Source organism: Silene latifolia, chromosome 1, assembly GCF_048544455.1.
Source record: "Silene latifolia isolate original U9 population chromosome 1, ASM4854445v1, whole genome shotgun sequence".
NCBI classification, from domain to species: domain Eukaryota; kingdom Viridiplantae; phylum Streptophyta; class Magnoliopsida; order Caryophyllales; family Caryophyllaceae; genus Silene; species Silene latifolia.
The window spans coordinates 81,808,270-81,834,428 of NC_133526.1; the positions used below are offsets into that span (position 1 = coordinate 81,808,270).

At 36.4% G+C, this 26,159-nt stretch overlaps 1 non-coding gene across 1 annotated transcript; it reads left to right on the forward strand.

Moving 5' to 3' along the window:
* The first annotated feature begins 5,312 nt into the window (after positions 1-5,312).
* Positions 5,313-5,419, forward strand: LOC141621258 (small nucleolar RNA R71). Its single transcript, XR_012532176.1, has one exon. It is a non-coding gene; the product is annotated as a small nucleolar RNA R71 (small nucleolar RNA).
* Positions 5,420-26,159: the final 20,740 nt, after the last annotated feature.

The window sequence follows — 26,159 nt, forward strand, 5'->3', positions numbered from 1 at the left end:
CGAAAGCGAAATAACTGAACAAAACAGGAGAGTACCGTGTGAATTGCGAAGGAAAAGAACAAAGCCGAATGCAACAGTGAATTGTATTCAATCCCGAATTAATCCTTGAACCCTAATTAATAAACTCAAACTAAACGGAATTGAAAACTGAATAAAAACTTGATAATTTTATGAATCAATGTATCTCTGAACTAGGTTACGTTATATAGAAAGTATACGTAACATAATTCCGAAACCTAATATCGCTTTGGGCTTTGGAAAACTCGTTCTATATCTTCACGTCTGAGTAGCGGCTTGGTCGATCGATCAAATAACCGGTCGATCGATCGCTCTTCAAAGGTCAAAGAGCTTCGTAGTCGTGGGTTGGTCGATCGACTAAGGGGGCCAGTCGATCGACTGCTTTAGCTGGTAATCCGCTTTTAACTTCTCGTGGATTTGTCTTTTTGGGCCTTGGAATGCGCACCAAGCTCGTTCCTTGAGTAAGTACTTCATGTCAAATGCAATGCAGGATACTCGGGGGACGGATTTAGCTCGATTTCCACTGAATTCTTCACGTTTCTGCAATAATGTACAAAAATACGGAAGTAGACGGAAATAGGGAGAAATGTAGCATAAACTACATGAATGAGCTCTGAAATGCGTGTAAAATAGGGTGTAAAACATCATATAAATGAGACGCATCAAACTTCCCCAAACCAAACCCTTGCTTGTCCCCAAGCAAGAACTAGACTCGATCTAATGACCTAATGGAACGAGTTCAATCTCAGAGCGAATTGCAAACTGTGAAGCCTAAACCATTTTAATGCATTAACCAACAATCAATTAGCCAGGTGAATCATGCAAACGAATTATGAAGTCGTTAAAAACTGCTGAACTGTCAATCATAGAGACTTATCAAATTGGACTCTCACGGGTCGCTCATATCACACATAAGCACAGGTGAATATATAAGAGGATAGAAAGAATTCATATTGTAATGACTCTCACCTAACTACGACCTATAAGAACATGCCTGCAATATAATATGAAAGTAATCTCTATGACCGTACATATGCATTCCAACCAAACAAATAACCATGACACATGTCGAGGTGTATATATGGATATGTGAGGTAATGGTTAAGAAGAGGCAAAGATAATTATGGGAGTGTGGAGGTACAGGTGATCAAGCTAGTACCTAACAAAGCCATATGACAACATCCACTTCTTGCTCAAAATTCAACAATAAACCCGGTGCTAATTATCAAGCACAAATCTCGCATTCTCCATAAAAATAAATCAATCAACTCCCCATAAGATATAAATGCAACATGGGAGCAAAAATCGCCATATAATAAGGTCTTTGAATTACGCGAATTGATTTCTTTTCTTCTCTTTTCTTCTCGGGCTTGGGTCGATCGACCAAAAGGGGCAGTCGATCGACTGCCTCAAACAGTACATAACTCTTTTTTTTTTCGAATCATTTTTCATCTCTTTTTTCTCTTTTTCTTTTCTATTTCTTTCTTTCCTTCTTTTGATCTTCCCAACAACATCTCAAACATGAGCATATGCCACCAAAAATGTAATAACAATCCCGAAAACTAAACTACTAGCTTGACAAGGGCAGGCTATATGTAGGATGTAGTTAACGGGACAAAAAGGCTATTTTTGGCAGTGTGGAGCTTATGGGTAAAATCAGAAAAGGGAAACCTCTACCACATGTGTCAACAAACCACAAACCGAATGCATACAGGTATTAAGCAGATTAAGTTCATATTTATGCAAATTTATGTAACATGCTTCATAAGGAGTACTACTCACATTCCTAGATAAACTGGTCATAGATGACACCAGTTATAAGCTCTAAACCTTAGAAATATGATGTAGTTTGCCAAAATTTTAAATCAAGTCTCAAGTTCAGCAAAATATTAACGAAAACTCGTAGATATGCATATATGATTCTACTAATAACATGTTAATTAGCAAGGCTTAGGCGTAAACAGCTGAAAATGCAATGTCATCATGGAAATACTACCGTTCCGACTCAACCTACATGCTAAAATAGACATGCATTTTTTCGAAATTTTTGAAATTTTATCAATTTTTTTTTTTTTTTATTTTGTATATATAAGAAATATAAGAAATGAAATAAACGATGCAAAACAAAAATGTAAACGTGAATGCAAGCAAATGAAATGCGACGCAAAACCCTTCCCCAAACCAAATCGCACAATGTCCCCATTGTGCAAAATCATGTAATGAAAGAAAAGAGAAACGGGAATTTGCGAGAAAAATAAATAAAAGAGACATGAAGTGGAACTTAGGAACTCACAAGACTTTAAGCGCAGCAAAAGGAGACCTCCCCAAACCAGCGTGAGCTAGGAGGTTTCAGTAGCCAGCAGTGCTACTAATAAGTACCTGAAAGACAAACAATACTACGCATAAAACCGAGAAAACAATAATGAAGCGGTAATTATGTGCACAATTGAGAAAATAGAAGAAATAAATAAAATGACGGGAGATAAAGTGGAGTAGAAAACTCCCTCAATTCCGCAAATCGACCAAACACAGCAGGGGAGAGGTCGTGAACATGTACAGCAGTGCAGGGCGGTCGATCGACCACATCACTCAGTCGATCGACCAAGGTGAACAGGAACAGAAGCTCCTGGAACTGTGCAGCCAGTCGATCGACTATACAGGGCGGTCGATCGACCGACAATACCGCTGTAACTTCTGATTTCTTCGTATTTGCTCAATAACTTGAGCTAATGAGGTCAAAAAACCTGCAAGTGCACAATAATACGCGCCCAAAATTGCGCAAAACCCAAAGTAAAGTCTAAAGTGCTTAAAAATCCTAAGCAGAAAATTTAAATGCGAAGTCTCGCGCACACAAAAGCAATAAAAATAGTTTAAAAGCAATAAAATGAAGTTTTTGATAAAGCGCGCGATCAACTAGTAGTTGATCAGGAATGGCCACGGTATAGCCCACTTCGTCGGCTTCTGGCTACAAGAGGCAGCCTTAACGGTGCTCATCTTCTCAGCTGCACCTTTCTCAACTTCAGCATCCGTAGAGCTTGACGGATCAACAGCTTCGTCATCTCCCCAATCAATAACCTCTTCCGGCTCATCAACGTCCAAGTCGGACTTTCTCACTCTGGCTGGCTCATCTTCAAGCTCCTCATCAGTGCCATAGCTCAGGCAACCTAGACCGCCTCTCGAAACGACTTGCTCCTTCACAGCTGGAGTAACAGACATCTCTCCCTTCCCCAAACCAGCTCCTGCAATGTCTAAAACAGAAGAATCTTCCTCCACTTTGCTCCCAATCTGGGGCAGAGGCGTTACAACAGGAGTAGGAATAGAGACAGGCATATCAGGAAGTACAAAATATGATTTCTTTTCAGAAACCGTGTTACAAGTGACAGGCCACATTGGGTCCTTCTTCCTAGCTGTCTGAGCAAAGACAATGGAGTGTTTCCCTACTTTGAAGGTCAGGGTCCCAGAGCCAACATCAATAATCGCACCAAAAGGTGTGCGAAAATGGCCTACCTAGAATGATAGGTATGTGGGCATCCTCAGGCATATCTAGGACCACAAAGTCTACAAGGAAGAAAAACTTCCCTATTTGCACGGGGATGTCCTCTAAGACTCCTATAGGTTTGGACATGCAGAGCGATCAGCCATCTGAACGGTCATGCTTGTAACTCCAAACCTATTCAATTTTAACTTTCTAGCAAGACTCAAGGGCATGACGCTAATACTAGCTCCTAGGTCACATAATGCCTTCTCAATAGAGAAGGTACCTATATTACATGGAACGGAAAAGCTACCTGGGTCCTCTAGCTTATGGGGTGCAGTGTGAGTCAAATAAGAACATGACTCTTTAGTGAGTGCGACAGTATGCACAGTTTCAAGTGACCTCTTTTTAGACAGTAATTGCTTCATAAACTTCATGTAAGCGGGCACTTGATTCACTAGTTCAAGGAAAGGTACTTGTACATTTAAACTACGAACAACATTTTCAAATTTATTGAAAGATACATGTTCCTTCGTCGGCACCAATCTCTCCGGATAGGGGGCTGTAAGAAGTAACTTAGCCCTCTCCTCTAAATCTCGCATGCCGGCGTCGGTGGATTTAGGCTGAAAATCCACCACCTTCTCCTTATTGAAGCTTGAACCCTCTTCAGACCGTCTCAAATGTGAGCCATTGACCGACATTGGGTCGTACTTCAAAACCGGGACTGACCCATCAGCACTCGGGTCTTTCCCCAATACTTTCAGAGTTGTCGTACCCCGAAATAAGTGATCCCTCAAGTTATCGGGCATCGGAGGACGAAAAGGCTCACTATCAGCAGCGATCTCAGTCGATCGACCAGTGAGGTCAGTCGATCGGCCCGACTTGAACAGACCGAAGCTACTTGTTTGTCGCACTTCGATCGATCGACCGGGTATGTCGATCGATCGATCGATACTACTGTAGACGCCTTTTGCTTTCCTTTGTTCGTTCCAGCTTTGTTTTGACTCGGTTCCGGCTTATCTTTTTCAGGGGCATCCTCAATCATAGCAGGCCCCTTCAGGGTAGACCCGCTCCTCAAAGTGATGGCATTAAGGGTCTCCTTTTGGTCAGTTTGAGTCGGTAAGTGTCCCGGAGCTCGAGTGGTATTCTTGCTAGCTAATTGAGCAATTTGGCTTTCTAGCAATTTCATCCCGGCCTCTCTAGCTTGGGACTCCTTTTGCAACATATTCTTCAATTCAGCAAACTCAGAATTTTAGGATTGTTGCTGCTGCGGCACATAGGGAGGTTTTTGAAACTGTTGTTGCTTATGAGGAGGCACATAAGTCTGCTGCTGCTGCTGCTGTGGAGGTTGAGTCGGATTCAGGACATTTTGGTTACTCCATCTTAAGTTGGGATGGACATTCGGCTCATAGTACGTGTTTGTCTGCCTGTAATGTTGAAAGGCAACACAAGACTCGAAGAGACTAGGACAGTTTTCTGAAACATGTCCCTCAGCTCCACATCTTCTACAGACGAAAGGACAACAAAACAAAGATTCACATGATACATCCCTCCTTTTGAAGCTCCTCCCAACTCGTATTTGTCAAACCTCGCCGTGAGAGCCTCTAATGCAGCTACAAAAGGGGATTCAGCACTCCTCCTCCGATTGCCTCTCGAATTCCCATATTCAGCTTTATGGGTGGCTAAGTCATCAATGATCTTCCACCCCTTGGTCTCTCCCATATTCTCAGCAAATCGGCCATTGGCTTCAGCATCCAAAATGGCCCTCTGATCGTCATACAGCCCGTTATAGAACTGATTGCAAAGACTCCATTTTTCGAACCCATGGTGCGGAATAGTTCGCACCAACTTCTTGAAACGGACCCATGCTTCATGAAAGTTCTCGTCAGGACCCTGTTTAAAGCTCGTGATCTGAGCTCTAATGGCATTTGTCTTCGAGGCAGAGAAGTATTTCTTGTAGAATGCCAGGGCCAAAGAATTCCGATCGGTGATCCCATGAGCGGCTCGATCCAGGATCTCTCGTACCACTCCCTTGCAAAGATCGCGGAGTGAGAATATAAACATAGTCTCCTTTATCGGTCCCGAGTCACACCGGCCGGCGGGGTATAGAGCAAAGAATAATCAATAAATATCTCCATATGCTTGGCTGCATCTTCATTTGCAGATCCCCCGAACTGGTTTCTCTCAACCAAGTTGATATAGGAAGGATTCGGTTCGAATTTCCTATCAGCTCCAGATAATTCGAACCCCTTGTATATATTTGCAAATTGTCGGCTCGAATGACTTGCTATAGTTGCTTCTTCAGCCATGACTGGAATTTCGGAGAAGTGACTGTCTCAGCTGAAGAAGTAGAAGCAGGATGTAGGTGGATCTTCTTCGAACAGCTCGTTCTCGTAGTAACTAGACAGAGTACTCAGCTCTTCCTCTGTCGGCAATATCCTAGATGATCGTCTCAACTCACGCAAGGATTTCTCAATCTCAGGATTGAATGGTACTAGTTCACCACTCTGTGACCTGCGCATAATAAGAAACTACAAAACGAATATAAGAAAAGTTTAAGGAACGGATGTCCCTTAAACTAAGAAAGACTAAATAAAAACAACTAAAAATTAGAACAATTGCCTCCCCGGCAACGGCGCCAAAATTTGATACCCGTCGTTGTGAGTACCAAAAATAATATTTATAATTCCTATTAAAACTAACCTAGGCTAGTGGTAACAGGGTTGAACCACAAGGAGGCGAATGTAATTAAAAGTTGTCTAAAATTAGTCTAAGGTAACAAGTGTGGGGGTTGATTCGATTTGGTCTACAGCTAATAGCAATGGAAATTAAACTAAAGAAATATATTAAATCAAATATAAAGAAGGGTACTAGGATGGTTGGTTCACTATAGTTTTGGCGGCAGCAAACTAAGTCGGTCTAAATCAAACACATAAGGCGGGAAAACAAGAGGTCCTCTCGGTCCACTCTTTACAGATAGCATCTTTCGATCTCGCTATACGTCCCTAATATCACTAATACTGACTCTCGTCCTGAAAAGTGACTAATAATCTAAACTTTACCTATCTTTCGATCTCAGCATAGTTTAGTCATTTTAATTGGTGGTCAATCAACTGTCCCTATCTCTCGATCTAATGGGTCAGTCATATCCTAAACATTCAACTAGTCGTGTGCACTCGATTCGTCGAAAAAAGAATTAAAACAACTAAAACGAAGGTAAAACCTCACGTGGTCAGTCGATCGACCAGGTATGGCAGTCGATCGACTGACACGCGATTTCAGTCCATATTAATTCTACGCCGCCTAATCTATAGTTCCCCTACATCCTAGCACGAGCAATTTAGCTACTCATACTGAAATTAAAGGCAACAATAAAATTGGCTAAATAAACTACAGAATTCATGATTAATACGGTAAAATAAACAATTAACATAAGATGGCAATTCGGCTTGGGAAACTGATCTAGCAATTCTATAACTATGAACGAAAGCGAAATAACTAAACAAAACAGGAGAGTACCGTGTGAATTGCGAAGGAAAAGAACAAAGCCGAATGCAACAGTGAATTGTATTCAATCCCGAATTAATCCTTGAACCCTAATTAATAAACTCAAACTAAACGGAATTGAAAACTGAATAAAAACTTGATAATTTTCTGAATCAATGTATCTCTGAACTAGGTTACGTTATATAGAAAGTATACGTAACATAATTCCTAAACCTAATATCGCTTTGGGCTTTGGAAAACTCGTTCTATATCTTCACGTCTGAGTTGCGGCTTGGTCGATCGACTGAAATAACCGGTTGATCGACTGCTCTTCAGTGTACAGTAGCTTCTGTAGTCGTGGGTTGGCCGATCGACTAAGGGGGTCAGTCGATCGACTGCTTTAGCTGGTAATCCGCTTTTAACTTCTCGTGGATTTGTCTTTTTGGGCCTTGGAATGCGCACCAAGCTCGTTCCTTGAGTAAGTACTTCATGTCAAATGCAATGCAGGATACTCCGGGGACGGATTTAGCTCGATTTCCGCTGAATTCTTCACGTTTCTGCAATAATGTACAAAAATACGGAAGTAAACGGAAATAGGGAGAAATGTAGCATAAACTACATGAATGAGCTCTGAAATGCATGTAAAATAGGGTGTAAAACATCATATAAATGACACGCATCACTCCCCCAACAACTACAAAGACGAACTACTCAACAAGGTGAGATGTTTATGGAATGTAGTTATTTTATTGGCAATTGAAATGACAAGGCTTAGGCACAAATTGGGTAAACAAAAGGGAAAGATGATCAAATGGGTGAAAAATAAGCTTATTTGGCTATGAGAGGCTATTTTATTTGAACAAAATTGTCTCAACATGTACATCGACACTTCTACGGTAAGGAATGAGCACCATACTTATGCGTTTTGACTTGACATACCACGTAAGGAGAACTACTCTCGTGACCTAAACGGAGCCGGTTTGATGGACCGGCCATGTGGAGGCTCTATCCTCACATTTTAGTAGCTATGTCGGTACTAGGTCAAGTCTTGGGTCTAACACGGTCTCACAGGGTGGTCGCAACTTGGTTGTTAAGCTAGACTTCCGGGTTTTTGCAAGCAAAAACCCTAACATGTGTCATCAAGAGGTGCGAGCTATCAAGAGGGAAATGACACGGACAAAACAAATTATCGTCATTGGCGACATATGTCCTCCACTTTTACACTCTCTATCCAAATTTTTACAAACGAAATGCAACGTGTATGGATGCAAACTACACATATGAACAAGCTACGTGAATGCAAGAGTGAACACATATATACATGTCTAATCTAAATGCATACAAGTTCTAGTCCTATCAACACACCAACAACACAACCATATCCAAAACGGTTCCCATAGGGAACACCCACATCACATATCCCGTCCTCCTCCATGCTTATATATACAAAAATAAAAGGAAGGATAAAGGAGAAAGAATTGGAAGAATTTTACCAAGCGTCTTCTCCGATGATTCATGTGTTGCCTATCAAAATGGTTAGGACATATGCAATATATATAATATAAACAATGCAATATTTTTGAAATTTTTGAAATTTTTCAATTTTTAGGCATTTTTGTGATTTTCTCAAATTAACAAGCAAATATGTATACAAATATAAACAATATGCACAAAGTGGATATTTCCCTCCTCACACTTGAAATTTACATTATCCTCAATGGAACAAAGCATAGGGAGAGAATAGGAAAAATAAATAACATATTTTTGTTGGTTTTTTTTTGAATTTTCCAAAATGTAAGAACATGTTTTTGATTTTTTGAATATTTGAAAATAAATAACATGTTTTTGGTATTTTTAAAATTTTCAAGTTTTTAAGATTTTTATGTAATGAATCCCCTCCCCACACCTAAAACGTGAAATTGTTCTCAATGGAACAAATGTAGGAGGGGAACAAAAATGCAAGTAAAGTATAAGTAAGAGAAGAGAATATATACAATTTGGTGGTTCTTGAGGGACTCCACCAAACCTCTCATTCAAAATTTTGCTTCTTGACCCCTTTGGTGATGCAATCCATGTCACACAAGGCACGTAGTAACCGGTCAAAAGCTTTAGCAAAAGCCTCAAACAAGCACAAGTAGCACCAAGCTATAGCATACCACAACCAACTTCTTCTCAAACGATTCTTGTCATTCTTCCTCTTGCCCTTCTTTGTACCATCTTGTGGGCTCTTCATGTTGAAGTGGAAGCTAGGAGGTAGGGGGAGAGGCATCTCATAAACTTCATAGAATGAGGAAATTTCCTCATTGTCATCAAAGGAAGGAGAATGGTAAGGAATAAGAGGTGGATGAGTCAACTTCTCAACATTGAGGTTCATGATGATGTCATTTTTATCCCCATTTTCTTGACTCTCCTCTTGAACCGAACCATTTCCATTGAGAGCCGTCTCCAATGCATCAATTTGAGCTTCCCAATCACTTGAAGTGTTATCCAACCAAGGTGTACCTTCAAGAGAGCCTAGACCAAAAGAATCCAGAGAGCTCAAATACAATTCAATCTCATCATCAATTTGGTCTTCAAATTCATCTTTTCTTGAATCATATTCTCCCAAATCTTCTTTCACATCAACTCTCAACATAAGATCACCTTCATTTCCCTTCTCATTTGTTGAGCAAGCTTCCAATGGATCCAAAAATAAAGGCTCTAAATTAGGTTCATCCAAGTTATCTTGCAACATATCCACCCTACAACAAGAGTTGCCCATAGGAGAAGACTTCATGGAATTGTTGAGTTCAAACTCAATCTTCTCATTACCCACTTGGAGCGAGAGTTTTCCACTCTTAACATCTATCATAGCACCTCCCGTGGCCAAGCAAGGCCTACCCAAAATGATTGGCACATGGCTATCTTCGGGCATGTCCATGATAAAGAAGTCGCATGGGATCACAAGTTTTCCAACCGTCAAAGGAACATCTTCAATCACACCCAAGGGATACTTAACCGAACGATCGGCTAGTTGCAGGGAGATCTGTGAAGGTTTCAAATCTTCCAAGTGTAGCTTCTTAAATAAGGAAAGAGGTATTAAGCTAACACTAGCTCCCAAGTCACACAAAACTCTCTTTATCTTCACCCCTTGGATAAAACAAGGAATAAAAAAGCTTCCCGGGTCTTCAAGTTTGCAAGGAAGTTTGTGAATGAGGATTGCACTACACTCCCTAGAGAGGTTAACGGATTGTACCCCTTCACTCTTTCTCTTCATAGTCACAAGTTCCTTTAGAAACTTTCCATAGTTAGGGATTTCGGTGATCATGTCAAGAAATGGTATGGTAACATTCATACCTTTCAAAATTTTAATGAACTTCTCGTATTTCTTCTCAAGTCTTGGCCTTGCAAGCCTTTGTGGAAAGGGAATTGGTTCAACATACTCCCTTAGAGGTGGAGTAGGTACTTTGACATTTGATGGAACCGGTTCATCTTCTTTTAGTGGGTCAACCATTTCAACTTCTTTTGATTTTTTCACTTCAACTTCAACTTCAACCGGTTGCTCTTTCATTGATCCACTATAAACCCTCTTCCTTTTCCACTTTGGAGTCTTCAAAACCTCCTCCAATTGCCTTCCACTTCTCAAGAATACCGCATTCATTTGCTTGGGCTTCACCGTGTTACCCGGAAACTTGCCCGGATTTTGAGCCATTTGACTCAATTGTTTTGAAATTTGAGCAACATGAGTTTCCGTGGCCTTTTGAGAAGCTCTAATCTCATCATTAATAAAACTTTGAGAAGCAATGTGGTTGTCAAGTTTGGAACCGGATTTTTGGTTGGCAATCACCAATTGCTCAAAGGCTTGCTCCCAAGATGGTTTTTGATTTTGTTGGACTTGAAAATTTTGGATCAAAGGACAATTAATTGGGGTATGTCCTTCATCACCACAAAGTTCACAAGATAACACTTGCCTCATGTTGGAGTTGGAGGGCTTGTTGGAGTTCAATAATGCTACTTGTTGAGTGAGGTCCTCAAGCATACTCTTCACTTCCACATTGAGGACCGTATTAGAGTCTTTACCCTTTCTTGTTTGTCTTTCATTGTTCCAATCCATTGTCCTTGAGGCCATCTCTTCAATCAACTCTTTTGCCGCCTTGTGACCCAAGATATCAAAGGCTCCCTTACCCGAACCCGAATCAAGAAATAGCCTTAGGTCTTGTGCCAAACCCTTGTAGAAATTATTGATTAACTCGGGCTCGGATATGCCGTGGTGAGGGCATAACCGTTGGAGTCTCTGGTACCTCTCCCAAGCTTCGTACAAATTCTCATCTTCCTCTTGGGTTAACCCTTGCAACTCACTCTTTACCTTAGCCGTTCTTGAAGGAGGAAAGTATTTTTTCAAGAAGGCCGAGGAGAGATCATCCCAAGTCTTGAAAGAGTCGGGATCACAATTCTTTAGCCAATCCTTAGCCGCTCCCCTTAGTGATCTAAGGAACAACCTCAGACGGACCGCATCATCGGATACCCCATTCATCTTATACATGTCACAATTGTCAAGAAAATCATTGAGATGGTCATTAGGGTTCTCCAAGGGACCTCCCCCAAATTGGTTATCTTGCAATAGGTTTAAGCAAAGCATTTTTAATTTCAAAATTGTTGGCTTGAATCCTAGGCCTTTGAACGCTAGAATTCACAATATGCTTTGGGGCCATGTAGTCCCTAATCGGAACCGGTTCACCCATTGTTGTACTTTCCGAATTTTCAAATGGATTCTTAAAAACCACTATACACTCAAGTGAATACATTAGCAAGATAGATGGCACACCAAGGTGTGCAAAAGTGACAATAACTTAGTCTAAACTAGAACAAAACAATTAATATCAAGCCAATGCTCCCCGGCAACGGCGCCAAAAACTTGATGGTTCAAGTTAAACCTCGCAAGTGAACGATGCGTTGCACTAGTAAGGGTCGAACACGAGGAGCTTGGGTGATTACTAATTGTCTAAATTCTTAAGTTTAGCTAAGTCAAAGGAAAAGGATTGATAGGTAAATTAACTAGGTAGGCTACACTAAATGACTAGCAAATGAAACTAAATATGCAATAACTAAATTAAAAGAGCAAGCTAGGTGAAATACGGATTTACTCAATATATAAAAGGACCTAGGGCGCGACTAAACCACCGACATTCATAATAAATCATGAGTTCCTTAAACTAGTTGTTAAGGGGGAAGTGTATTGAGTGGAGACGCCTCTAAATCGCCTACCAACTCCCTCCCGGGCTCATGGTGGGATACTAGTGATATCAAATCAACTCCCTCTCGGGCTCATGACTCGATTTCCCCCGACTCAAGACTCAAGGCTCACCAAAGTGGGCCCACTCCGCTCACCTCTCATCAAGATCAAGGGCTTAAGCCCGCGATAAACTCCCGGTCATCCCCACCCTTCTCCCAAAGGCGAACTTCAAACCGAAAAACAAAGGCACCCCATATATATATATATATATATATATATATATATATATATATATATATATATATATATATATATATATATATATATATATATATATATATATATATAGAGAGAGAGAGAGAGAGAGAGGAAGGATCAACTAAGGTCCTTAGATATAATAAGTCCATAAGTCCTATTGTGAGCCATTGGATGGAGGGAGATGGATGGCCAAGATCAACCTCCAAAAGTGTGTTTATGTACTAATATCACTCATTCTCTCCTCCTTCACTAATCCTTCTAATTAATCACTAATTCACTATAACTTCTTTTTCTCTCATCCACTTCTCTCATATATCACACAACTCATCTTCTCTCTAAAACCCCAAAAAATAAAAACCCAAAAAATCCAAATAAATAAAAAACCCAAAACCCAAATAAATAAATAAAACCCAAAAAATCCAATTAAATCAAAAAACCCAAAAAATCCAATTAAATCAAAAAACCCAAATAAATCATTCATTCTTCTCTTCCTCATTCACCACCACCCACCACTATCCCACCCGACACCAACTCACCGCCCACCACCGCCGCCACCACACCGCCGCCACCGCACCGCCGCCAACTTTTTTTTTTTTTTTTTTTTTTTTTTTTGCCTCGGTTTTTGCGGTTTTTTTTTTTTTTTTTTTCGTTTGGTCTTTATTTTCATGTTTTGAGTTGTTTTTTCCATTCATTTTTTGTTGTTGTCTTTTATTTTCTTTTATTTTGCTACTTCTCCTTTTTTATTCATTTTCTCAAATCTCTTCTTGTTATACTTTTTTTAAGATTTCGGGTTTTAAATCTTGTTATTTGGTTTATTTTAGATTTCGGGTTTGGTTGGGTTGTTGGTTTTTTGGTTTTATTATTGTTATTTGGTTTTTTGTTTTTGTTATTATGAGTTTTTTTTGGTTTTTGTTATTATTTTTTTTTTTTCATATTTTTCATATTTATTGTTTGATTTTTTTACTATTTACGACTAAAGTTATACATTTTATGACCAAAGTTATACAAAAATGCACCAAAGTTATACAAAAAATGGACTAAAGTTATACAAAAAATTGGACTAAAGTTATACAAAAATGAACCAGAGTTATACAAAAATGAACCAAAGTTATACAAAAATGAACCAAAGTTATACAAAAATGGACCAAAGTTATACAAAAATGGACTAAAGTTATACAAATATGGACTAAAGTTATACAAAAAAAGACTGAAGTTATACAAAAATTGACCAGAGTTATACAAAAATGCACCAAAGTTATACAAAAAATGGACTAAAGTTATACAAAAATGAACCAAAGTTATACAAAAATGAACCAGAGTTATACAAAAATGAACCAAAGTTATACAAAAATGAACCAAAGTTATACAAAAATGGACTAAAGTTATACAAAAATGGACTAACTTTTGTATAACTCTGGTGCATTTTTGTATAACTCTTGTGCATTTTTGTATAACTCTGGTCCATTTTTGTATAACTTTGGTTCATTTTTGTATAACTTTGGTTAATTTTTTGTATAACTTTAGTCCAATTTTTTGTATAACTCTGGTGCATTTTTGTATAACTCTGGTCAATTTTTGTATAACTTTGGTTCATTTTTGTATAACTTTGGTTCATTTTTGTATAACTTTAGTCCAATTTTTTGTATAACTTTAGTCCATTGTTGTATGACTTTAGTCCAATTTTTGTATAACTTTGGTGCATTTTTGTATAACTTTGGTTCATTTTTGTATAACTTTGGTTCATTTTTGTATAACTCTAGTCCTTATTTGTATAACTTTAGTCATTCATATGTATAACTTTTGTCCATTTTTGTATAACTTTAGTCCATATTTGTATAACTTTAGTCAATTTTTGTATAACTCTAGTCCTTATTTGTATAACTTTAGTCATTCATATGTATAACTTTACTCCAAAATCCAACTTTAATCCAACAAACTTATAACTGTTGTCCAAATGTATAACTTTAGTCCAAAATTGTATAACTTTAGTCCAAAAATTGTATAATTTTAGTCCAAAAATAAAAAACCAACAAAACTGAAAAAATAAATACCAAATCTCGCCAATATTAGATCTAAAACAAAAAAAACCCCGCCAATCTAACGAAAAAAACCCGTCTAAGAAAAAAACCAAATAACTAAAAAAAACAAATAACAATGAAATACAATACAATAACAATAATTGTGTAACTCTAATTTATACAATTTATAACTTTAATCCTTATTTGTATAACTTCAGTCCATATTCGTATAACTTTAGTCCATATTCGTATAACTTTAGTCAGTTTTTGTATAACTTTAGTCCATTTTTGTACAACTTTAGTCAATTTTTGTATAACTCTAGTCCTTATTTGTATAACTTTAGTCCATATTTGTATAACTTTAGTCCATTTTTGTATAACTTTAGTCTAAAATTGTAAAAAAAAAGTGATGAAAGTAGAGAAAAATAAAACTAGATCTGTAAACTAATAATAAAAAAATAACCAAATAACAATAACAAAAAAAAACCCATAATAACAAAAACAAAAAAAACCATAATAACAAAAACCCGTTCATTTAACCAAAAAACTCGTAAATCTAACAAAAATACCAAATATAAAAAAAAACCAAATAACAATAACAATAACAAAAAAAAAATAACAAAATCATGATTCATCAAAAAAAATTAACAATGAAAAATTTATATGTCGTGTGTATAACTTTAATGCACGCAGTGTATAACTTTAATAGACAATATGTATAACTTTAGTCCAAAATTTGTGTAACTCTAATTTATACAATTTATAACTTTAGAGGTTAATACTATGAATGAGCCATGACAATAACAAATTATATACATAAATAAAAAAAAGTAAATCTGAAAGAAAAAATCAAATAACAATAACAACCAAATAACAAAAACCAAAAAACAATAACAAAACCAAATAATAATAACAGCCAAATAACAAAATAAAAAAAATAACAAAAACAAAGACAAAAACAAAACAAACACAGGAAAACAACACCAATTAAAACAAAAAAAAAAACAAAAATTGAAAACAAAACACACGAAATCAACACCAATTAAAAACAAAAAGGAAAAAAAAAATAATTGAAATGCACACACAGGAACACGACTACAAGACAAACACACCCAAACATAAATAAAAAAAACAAATAGCTGAAAAAGAAGATCTGAAATAGAGGATGTGTCGACAGTTGGTGGCGCGTTGTCGGGTTATTATGGTTGTCGGGGTTGTTTGAAGGCGGGTTGTCGCGGGTTGCTACGGTGATGTCGGTTCGAATGGAGGGAGACGGAGGTGGTGCTGGTGGGGTTCGAATGGAGGGAGGTTGCAGTGGAGATCGAATTGAGGGAGGCGGGTTTGTGGTTGTGTAGGTCGGGTTTGTGGTTGTGGTTGTCGTTGTGCGGTTGTGGTTGTCGTTGTGCGGTTCGATCTGGACGAGGACGGCTGGTGAAGGTTGTGGCTGGTGGTGGGCGTAGGTGGTGGCCTCGTGGTCACCGAGAAGGAGAGGTGGCTGGGTTGGTGAGCCGGGTTAGGAGATGTGGTGGGGTGGCTGGGTTGGTGAGTGGGTGAGGAGGAGAGAAAGGTTTTGTTTTTTTGGTTTCAGTTTGGGTTTTTTTAGTTTCAGTTTGGGTTTTTTTTTTGTTTAGAGAGGGTGTGAGGAAAATGAGAGAGAAAGAGTGAATGAGAGAAGTGAGAAAGGATGAGTGAATGAGGAAGTGAGTTGGGAGAATTAGAAGGAGGATGGAGTTATACAAATTAGTATGGAGTTATACAAGATTAGGGAGGGAGATTAGGGAGGGAGATTTGTGGCCCTTGAATGAGATGTAATCTCATCCCTCCATCCCTTCCATCCAAAGGCCCTTATAAGGACTTAGGGACTCAATGGATGTAAGGACCTTAGAAGAACCTCTCTCTCTCTCTCTCTCTCTCTCTCTCTCTCTCTCTCTCTCTCTATATATATATATATATATATATATATATATATATATATATATATATATATATATATATATATAGGAATAGGATCATGTGAGGATACACTATCTTTTTGAGGATTGAGGATTTCATTACAATATCATATGTTCTTCAATACAATATCACAGGTTATTCGATAAAATATCACACAAAAAAACACCTATCACATAAAAAAACACCTGTGCAAAAAAAAAAAAAAAAAAAAAAAAAAAAAAAAAAAAAAAATTTTTTTTTTTTTTTTTTTTTGACAAAGGTCAAATTTTTCGTGATATTGTATTGAAGAACCTGTGATATTGTATTCACTAATCCTCAATCCTCAAATATTTAGGAGTTCTCACCGGATCCCGACTCTATATATATATATATATATATATATATATATATATATATACATAGAGGCAAGTTCAAATGAGTCCACCTAAAATGGTGAGTCCCTAAGTCCTAATCTAAGCCATTGATCTTCTAAGATTGATGGTTGAGATTTGAAACTTCTAAGCAATTTTTGGAATGAAACTTTAATGTTTTATAACTGAAACTTTAATATGTAAATGAAACTTTACTTCTTTACGATTGTAACTTTAATTTTTTAAAGTTATTTTTTAAATAAAAATAAAAAGTTATTGATTTTTGAATATAATTTTAATGTTTTACGAGTGAAACTTTAATGTTTAAAAGTATAACTTTAATATTTTTAGGCCATTTTTAATATAAAAATTTGAATTTTTGAAATAATATAATTGTAACTAATAATGTTTTTTAATTTAACTGATTTTTCACTATAATTTTAATGTTATACAAGTGTAACTTTAATGCTTAAAAGTGAAACTTTAATTTTTTTTAAAGGCATTTTTAATAAAGAAAAATTATAATTTATGGAATATTATAATTGATACTAATGTTAATTTAATCTAACTGATTTTTAAGCGAAACTTTAATGGTATACAAGTGTAACTTTAATGCTTATAAGTATAATTTTGAACTTTTTTAGGCTATTTTTAATATAAAAATTTGAATTATGTAATAATTTAATTGTGTCTAATATTTTTTTTATTTCACTGATTTAGGAATGAAACTTTAATGTTAAACTAGTGAAAATTTTAATGGTATCATGTAAAACTTATTTTTTTTAGTCCATTTCAATATCAAATTTTGAATTCACGTAATATTGTAAAAATTTGTATTTTCTCTAATTTACAATTGTAACTTGATTGGTCTGGGAGTGAAACTTTAATGGTTTCGAGTAAAACTTTAGTTTGAATGTACGTAACAATATAAAAATTTGTATTTTCTCTAATTTACGATTGCAACTTTAATGGTGTAGGAGTGAAACTTTAACGGTATACGAGTGAAACTTTGATGATCGAGAGTGAAACATTAATGGTCGAGTGATTATGTAATTTAAATAGTTGAAGAAATAAGTCGTCAACACCGTAACCACCACGACCAACATCCGCGCTTGACACGGCACCATACCCGACTTCACGCCACCGCCACAAATGGAGAACAAAAAAAAATAAAAAATAAAATAAACGACCACCACACCACGAACACCCACGACCACAACCACGCACCACCAGCCCCACACCACGAACACCGACAACCACCCCATAGCCTCCACGCCACCGCCGCAAATAGAGAAAAAGCTGAAAAAAAAAACGAGCACCAAACACCATACCACGAACACCCACAACCACCACCACGCACCACCAACCCCACCAAAGACCCACCACCCACAACCACCACGCGCCCACAAAATCTGAAAAAAGAAAAAAAAAAGAAAAGGCAAAAAAGGAACCATGCACCAACACGACAACCACGATCGCCTCCAACAATAACAACCACCACCATTGAAAGAAAAAAAAAAGTAAAACTAAGTCTGACATAAAAAACGACCACGACCAACCGCCGTACCTGAACTACCACCAACATCCACCGCAACCACAACCACCCAAAGACATAGATCTGGAAATAAAAACAAAAAAAAAAGATAAAAGGAGCTGACGACAGCCTTCACCACAACACGCCATCAACACCAAAAAAAAAAGAGAAAAATGATAAGGGGCGGTAACAACCACCATGAAAACACTATACAAAAAAAAAGAGAAGAAGATTCGTCGGTGGTGCCAGGCGTGAGGGGCGCGGCAGCAGCAGATGGTGGCCATGGCAGTGGTGGTATCAGGCGGATGGTGGTGGTGCCGGCCTGAAGTCGTTTGTAGTTATGGTGGTAGGGTGGTGGTGTAGGGATTGGTGGCTGTCGTGTGGCATGGAGCATAGGGGGATGAGAGAGACTGGTGGTGTTGGTTAGAGAGAGAAGTGGGAGTAAGGGAGGCAGTGTGAACAAATGAAACGAGAGAGGGAGTGTGTGATTAGGGTTTGTTTTCATATCTCAAATTTTCATTTTGTTTTAATCTTAAACATTCATTTTTTTTTTATCTAAAGGCTTAGAATATGACTCATGGACTCATCTAATCTAAGAGGACTCACTTGAGTCTCATTCTACACACACACACACACACACACATACACACACACACACACACACACACACACACACACACACACACACACACACACACACACACACACACACACACACACACACACACACACACACACACACACACACACACACACACACACACATATATATATATATATATATAGAGAGAGAAAGAGAGAGAGGAGTTCTAATGAGTCCTCCTTCCCAATTGAGTCCATAAGTCCTTCTAAGGGCCATTGGATGGACTCATTGGATGGTTGAGATGAATTTGATTAAGGGCTATTAAAAAGAAAAGGAAAAAAATGTCGATGGCTGGATTGAGATGGGTGGTTGAGATTGAAAATTACCAAAAAAAATTACCAAAAATCAAATTTCTATACACTAATTAATTTTTCTTTCTCTCTCTAGCCCCTAATTAATCAGTTTTGAGTTTCAGATTTCAGAAGTGTAAATGTAATGTTGTATGAGTTTTACAAGTGTAAATGTGATGTTTTACAAGTGTAAATGTAACATTTTAAGAGTGTAAATTTGTTTTTTTGTGACGCGAATTTTGAATTTATATAATTTTAACATTTTACAAGTGTAAATGTGATGTTTTACGAGTGTAAATGTAACATTTTAAGAGTGTAAATTTGATTTTTTGTGACGGAAATTTTGAATTTATATAATTTTAACATTTTACAAGTGTAAATGTGATCTTTTACGAGTGTAAATGTAACATTTTAAGAGTGTAAATTTGATTTTTTGTGACGGGAATTTTGAATTTATATAATTTTAACATTTTACAAGTGTAAATGTGATGTTTTACGAGTGAAAATGTAACATTTTAAGAGTGTAAATTTGATTTTTTGTGACGGAAATTTTGAATTTATATAATTTTAACATTTTACAAGTGTAAATGTGATGTTTTACGAGTGTAAATGTAACATTTTAAGAGTGTAAATTTGATTTTTTGTGACGGAAATTTTGAATTTATATAATTTTAACATTTTACAAGTGTAAATGTGATGTTTTACGAGTGTAAATGTACCGTTTTAAGAGTGTAAATTTGATTTTTTGTGACGGAAATTTTGAATTTATATAGCTATAACATTTTACAAGTGTTAATGTGATGTTTTCCGAGTGTAAATGTAGTATTTTAAGTGTAAATTTGAAGGTTTAAGAGTGTAAATTTGGTCCTTTGAGTGTGACTTTGGTCTTTTATAAGTGTCACTTTGGTCCTTTATAAGTGTAACTTTGGTCCTTTACGAGTAAAACTTTATTCCGACTACCAACAAACACCACCACCGTCGTCCTCCACCACCAACTCATATCCACACAAATATATTAGTGCAAATCTATATAAATTTAACAAGTGTAAATGTACAAATATATGAGTGTAAATGTAAAGAAATATGAGTGTAAATGTAAAATTATGAGTGTAAATGTAAAGAAGTACGAGTGTAATTGTAAAGAAATATGAGTGTAAATCTGAAAAATGCGTGTAAATGTAAGGAAATATAAGTGTAAATGTAAAGAAATACGAGTGTAAATGTGAGGAAATACAAGTGTAAATGTAAAGAAATATGAGTGTAAATGTGAGGAAATACAAGTGTAAATGTAAAGAATTATGAGTGTAAGGAAATACAAGTGTAAATGTCAAGAATTATGAGTGTAAATGTAAAGAATTATGAGTGTAAACGTAAAGAAATATGAGTGTAAATGTGGAGAAGTACGATTGTAAATGTAAAAAAATATGAGTATAATAAATATATTTATTAGATCTCGATAAAAACTACAAAACCAATAAAATATTTTATAAAAAAATTTAAAAACTAAAAACACAAGAAATACGAGTGTATAATATAAATCTACAAAACCAAAAAAATTCTAAAAGAAAAAATTGTAAACTAAAACAAAAATAGATCTGAAAAACAAAAATAATAATAATTAGATCTCGAAATAAAACACAAAACACGAATAACGTTAACTGGTACCCGACACGAAATAATAATACTTACATCTCGAAATAAAACACAAAACACGAATTTTTAAAAGACGAGAATAAAAAAAAAACACTAAATCAGATCCACAACAAACCAGACGCCATTTCCGCCAAAACAAAACAAAACAGAAATCACAAAATTTGAAAACGATGAACAAAAAACCGGGATCTGAAAACTAAGATCACTCGATTTAAAAAAAAAACAAATCTAAATAAACTTCAAATAAATCTGAAATTTAAAAAAAAAAAAAAAATCAACGAGGACGAAAATGACAGCAATATCGGGGGACTGCGGACGAAAATGTGAGGACGAAAATGACAGCAATATCGAAAATGACAGCAATGTTTCAGATCTGGTCGAGGGAGCAAAACGGGAAGTTGGTGTCGGGTGGTCGATTGGAGTGGCGGAAGGTGGCGGATCTGGGGGCGTGAGGGAGAGTGAGGATGAGAGGAGGTCGGTTTGGTAGTGGTCTATTTTTTTTTTTATTGTTCGTGATGGTGATGGTGCGCGTGGTGGTGGTGGGGCTGTGGGTTGTTGGTGATAGTGATGGTGGTGGTTGTCGTGGAGTGGGGGGGGGGGCTGCGGTATTTTTGTTGTTGGTGGTGGTGGGTGTGGCGGCGGGGCTGGGGGTATGGTGGTGGTTCTTGTTGACGGTGGTGTTGGAGAAGACGTGGGGTGTGGCTGGTGATGTTGTGGTGGTTGAGTGGTGGCCGTGGTGGTCGAGTAGTGGAAATGGTGGGGGAAACAATTGAGTTTTGAATTATTAGGGTTTTGAAATATTTGGGTGAGATTTTTTATTTTTTTGGATTTTGAGTTATTTGGGTTTTTAGAGAGATGAGAGTAATGAAATTTGTGAGATGAGAGAGAAGTTGATGTGAAAATAATTAATATATAGTGAATTAATTTTTAATTAGGTTGATTAGTGAGGTAGAGAGAGAGTGAGTCTTAAATTAGCATTAATCACTAATTTTAGCCTTAATCCCCACTTTTCCCCTTCAATCTCAGCCCTTCATCCCATCTTTTCAAGGGTCCTAAAGAGGACTTATGGACTCAAGGATTTTAGGTGGACTCACTTGATCCTTCTTCTATATATATATATATATATATATATATATATATATATATATATATATATATATATATATATATATGTATGTATGTATATATATATATATATATATATATATATATATATATATATATATATATATATATATATAGAGAGAGAGAGAGAGAGAGAGAGAAGATCAACTAAGGCCATGTATATGTATTGAGTCCATAAGTTCTATTAAGGGCCATTGGATGGTGAAAATGAATGGTCAAGATCAACCTCCAAAAAGTGTGTTTATGGACTAATATCACTCATTCTCTCGTCCCTCACTAATCCTTCTAATTAATCACTAATTCACTATAACTTCCTTTCCTCTTATCCACTTCTCTCACATATCACACAACTCATCTCCTCTCTCAAACCCCAAAAAATAAAAACCAAAAAAATCCAAATAAATAAAAACCCCAAAAACCCAAATAAATAAATAAAACCCAAAAAATCCAAATAAATCAAAAAACCCAAAAAATCCAAATAAATCAAAAAACCCAAATAAATCATTCATTCCTCTCTTCCTCATTCACCACCGCCCACCACTATCCCACCTGACACCACCCACCGCCCACCCCCACCGCCCACCCCACCGCCACCCACCTCCACCACCGTCGTCGGTAAATTCTATAAACTCGTTTTTTTTTTCAGATTTTGTGTTAAATTTGTTGTTTGGGGTTGGTTTATTTTATTTGTTAATTTTTGTTGGTTTTTGTTGTTACTTATTCTTTTCAAATATCTTCTTGTTATACTTTTATTTTAAAAAAATTTCGATCAACATTATGTATAACTTCACTGACATTATGTATAACTTTAATATACATTATGTACAACTTCAATGATATTGTGTGCAACTTCACCGATATTATGTATAACTTAAATGAACATTATGTATAATTTCACTGATATTATGTATAACTCTAACTTACATTATGTACAACAATGACATTGTGTTAGTTTCAAATCTTAATTACATTTAGACAAAAGTTATTCTATTATGGATTAAAGTTACACGATTTTTGGACTAAAGTTATACAAAAAAGGACTAAAATTATAATATTATGGACTAAAGTTACACAATTTTGGACTAAAGATATACAAAAATGGACTAAAGTTATACAAAAACAGACTAAAGTTATACAAATATGGACTAAAGTTATACAAAAATGGACTAAAGTTATACAAAAACAGTCTAAAGTTATACAAAAATGGACTAAAGTTATACAAATTTAGTCCAATTTTTTGTATAACTTTAGTCAATTTTTGTATAACTTTAGTCTTTATTTGTATAACTTTAGTCCATATTTGTATAACTTTAGTCTGTTTTTGTATAACTTTAGTCCATTTTTGTATAACTTTAGTCTTTTTTTGTATAACTTTTACTCATTTTCGATAAATTAGTTGGAATTTATATAATTTTATGTAACTCTAGTCCATTTTTTTATAACTTTAGTCCTTATTTGTATAACTTTAGTCAATTTTTGTATAACTTTAGTCCATATTTGTATAACTTTAATGTTTAAAGGGTCTAACTTTAGTCCATATTTGTATAACTGTAAACTTTAATGTTAAAAAGGTATAACTTTAGTCGTAAATAGTCCACTATAATAACAAAAAAACGTTAATCTAACAAAAAAACCCGTAAATCTAAGAAAAAACCAAATATAAAAAAAAAACCAAATAACAATGATCACTGAAGTTGCATATAAGGGCATTGAAGTTGTACACAATGACCACTGAAGTTGTACGAAATCTGAAATAACAAAAAAAGAACCGAAATCTAAAAAAATAAAAAACGAAAACTAAAATAAAATAACACACTGTCTCACAGAAACTTAAAAAACCAACAAAACCTAACAAATAAATGTAAAAAAATCAAACAATAACAAAAAAAATCAAAACATAACACTAATGATAATGTTTCAAGGGTACAACTTTAGTCGTAAATAGTATAACTTTAATGTTTTGAAGGTATAACTTTAGTCGTAAATAATATAACTTTAATGTTTCAAGGGTATAATTTTAGTCATAAATAGGATAACTTAAATGAAATACAAAACAAAGGAAATCTAATAAAAAAATTAACAAAAAATTTTAAAATCCGTACTTCGTCAACAACAAATATTAGATCTAAAAAAAAATACTATAATAAGACGAATTTAGATTTGAAAAATTATTAGATCTAAAATAAATACATAATAACAAGACGAATTTAAAAGACGAAGTTTGAAAAAATAAGTACTAAGACGAGATTAAAACAAACATATAATAAGACAAGGATTTCCATAAACAAATTTAAAAGAGAAAAAAAAACTTAAAAATAAGACGAAACAGTAGGGAGGGAGAAAGGTGATGCGGCACTGCATCATTAAAAAAAAAATCAAACGAAACAGATCTGGAGAGAGAAGAGAAGAGAAAGGCGGCATGAGGCGGGTGGTGTTTAGGCGACAGCAGGGAGGGAGAAAGGTGGTGCGGCAGCAGAGAGGGAGAAAGGTTGTGTGGCGATGGTTGTCGCGGCGGTGGGCGTGGGCTGTCGGCTCGGCATGAGGCGGGAGCAAGGACAGATGGAGTTGTCGGCGGTGTTGTGGGACGGTTGTGGTGTTGTCGGCGGTGGTGTTGTCGGCAGGTGTGGTCGGGTTGGCAGGTGTGGCGGGTTGGCAGGGGTGGTGTGGTCGGGAATGTTGTCGGGGCAGCAGGAGGAAGGAGTGTGGGGAATGGTGGTCGTGGGTTGGCAGGTGTGGCGGGTTGGCAGGGGTGGTTTTTTTTTTTTGTTTATTTATTGAGAGAGAATGAGAAATGAAAGTGAATGAGAAATGAGAAATGAGAAATGAAAGTGAATGAGGGAGTGGGTTGGGAGATTAGAATGGGAAAGAGTTATACAGATTAGGAAGAGTTATACAAGGATTAGGGAGGGAGATTATGGAGGTTCATTTGTGACCCTTGAATGAGATGAAATCTCATCCCTCCATCCCCTTCATCCAAAGGCCCTTATAAGGACTTAGGGACTCATATGATATGAGGGACTTACTAGAACCCTTCTCTCTCTCTCTCTCTCTCTCTATATATATATATATATATATATATTAAATATACAAACTTTTCTTTTTCATTTCCATGGATTCCAACTAGTTTCTTCTCTCGCCTTCTCCAATGGCGCGAACTAGGGGTCATATTTCTCGCTCTAAGGCCTCCATAGCTCCATCCATGGCGGTGCTTTCTTCTGATTCTCTAATTGAAGAGAATGGTGGTGATCTGGGAGAGTTATCCTTGGCGACAAATCCCCCGAACACGGTGAATGTCTTGATTGATTCCGCCATTAAAGCAGCAGGAATTGCTCAAACTTCTTCTGTTATTCGTCCTAATGGTCCTAATTCCACCTCCAAAGGTCTTTCTCTTTCGGCTAAATCTCCAATTCACACTATTAATTGTTCGATTAATTCTTTCTCTGTTTTGGACTCTTCTGTGCATAATACTGTTGATAATACTGTTACTCATAATACTGCTATTCATACTCATACGGATACTTTGTGTGACACTACTACTGTTTTACCTGTTGATAATTCTATCAATGATTCAGTTTCTACAGAAACTGCTATACCTAATTTGGGTCCTCATTCCTCAAAAAAAATTGGGGAAAAATGGAGTTCTGTGGTTAATAAGTCTCAGAAGTTAGGTATGAACCTTTTTTACTGTGAACAAAGTGTTCAGTCATCTGAAATTGATCTTGAGGAGTCTGATTTTGCTGCTGAACTTAAAATTTGGGAAAATACTTTAATGGGTCATGTTCTTGGATCAAAACCGTCTCTTAAAACCATCCAAGATTATGTTTCTGCTCACTGGGGTACTATTGGTACTCCGATTGTTCAGTATTTCAGAAGTGGCTGGTTCTCCTTTCGATTTAACTCTGAGGCAGAAATGTCTAATGTTCTTAGAAAAGGGCCATGGAAAGTGGGTTCAAATTCTCTTATACTTAAACACTGGTCCCCTTCTTTCTCTCTGGAAATGGAGAGGGTGGCTAGAGTTCCAGTTTGGGTACTGTTCCCTGGACTGGACCCTTATCTTTGGTCTGAGAAAGTCCTAAGTAAAATGGCAAGTAAACTAGGCAAGCCTCTCTTTGCTGATCCTGCAACTACAGAGAAATCCAAGCTT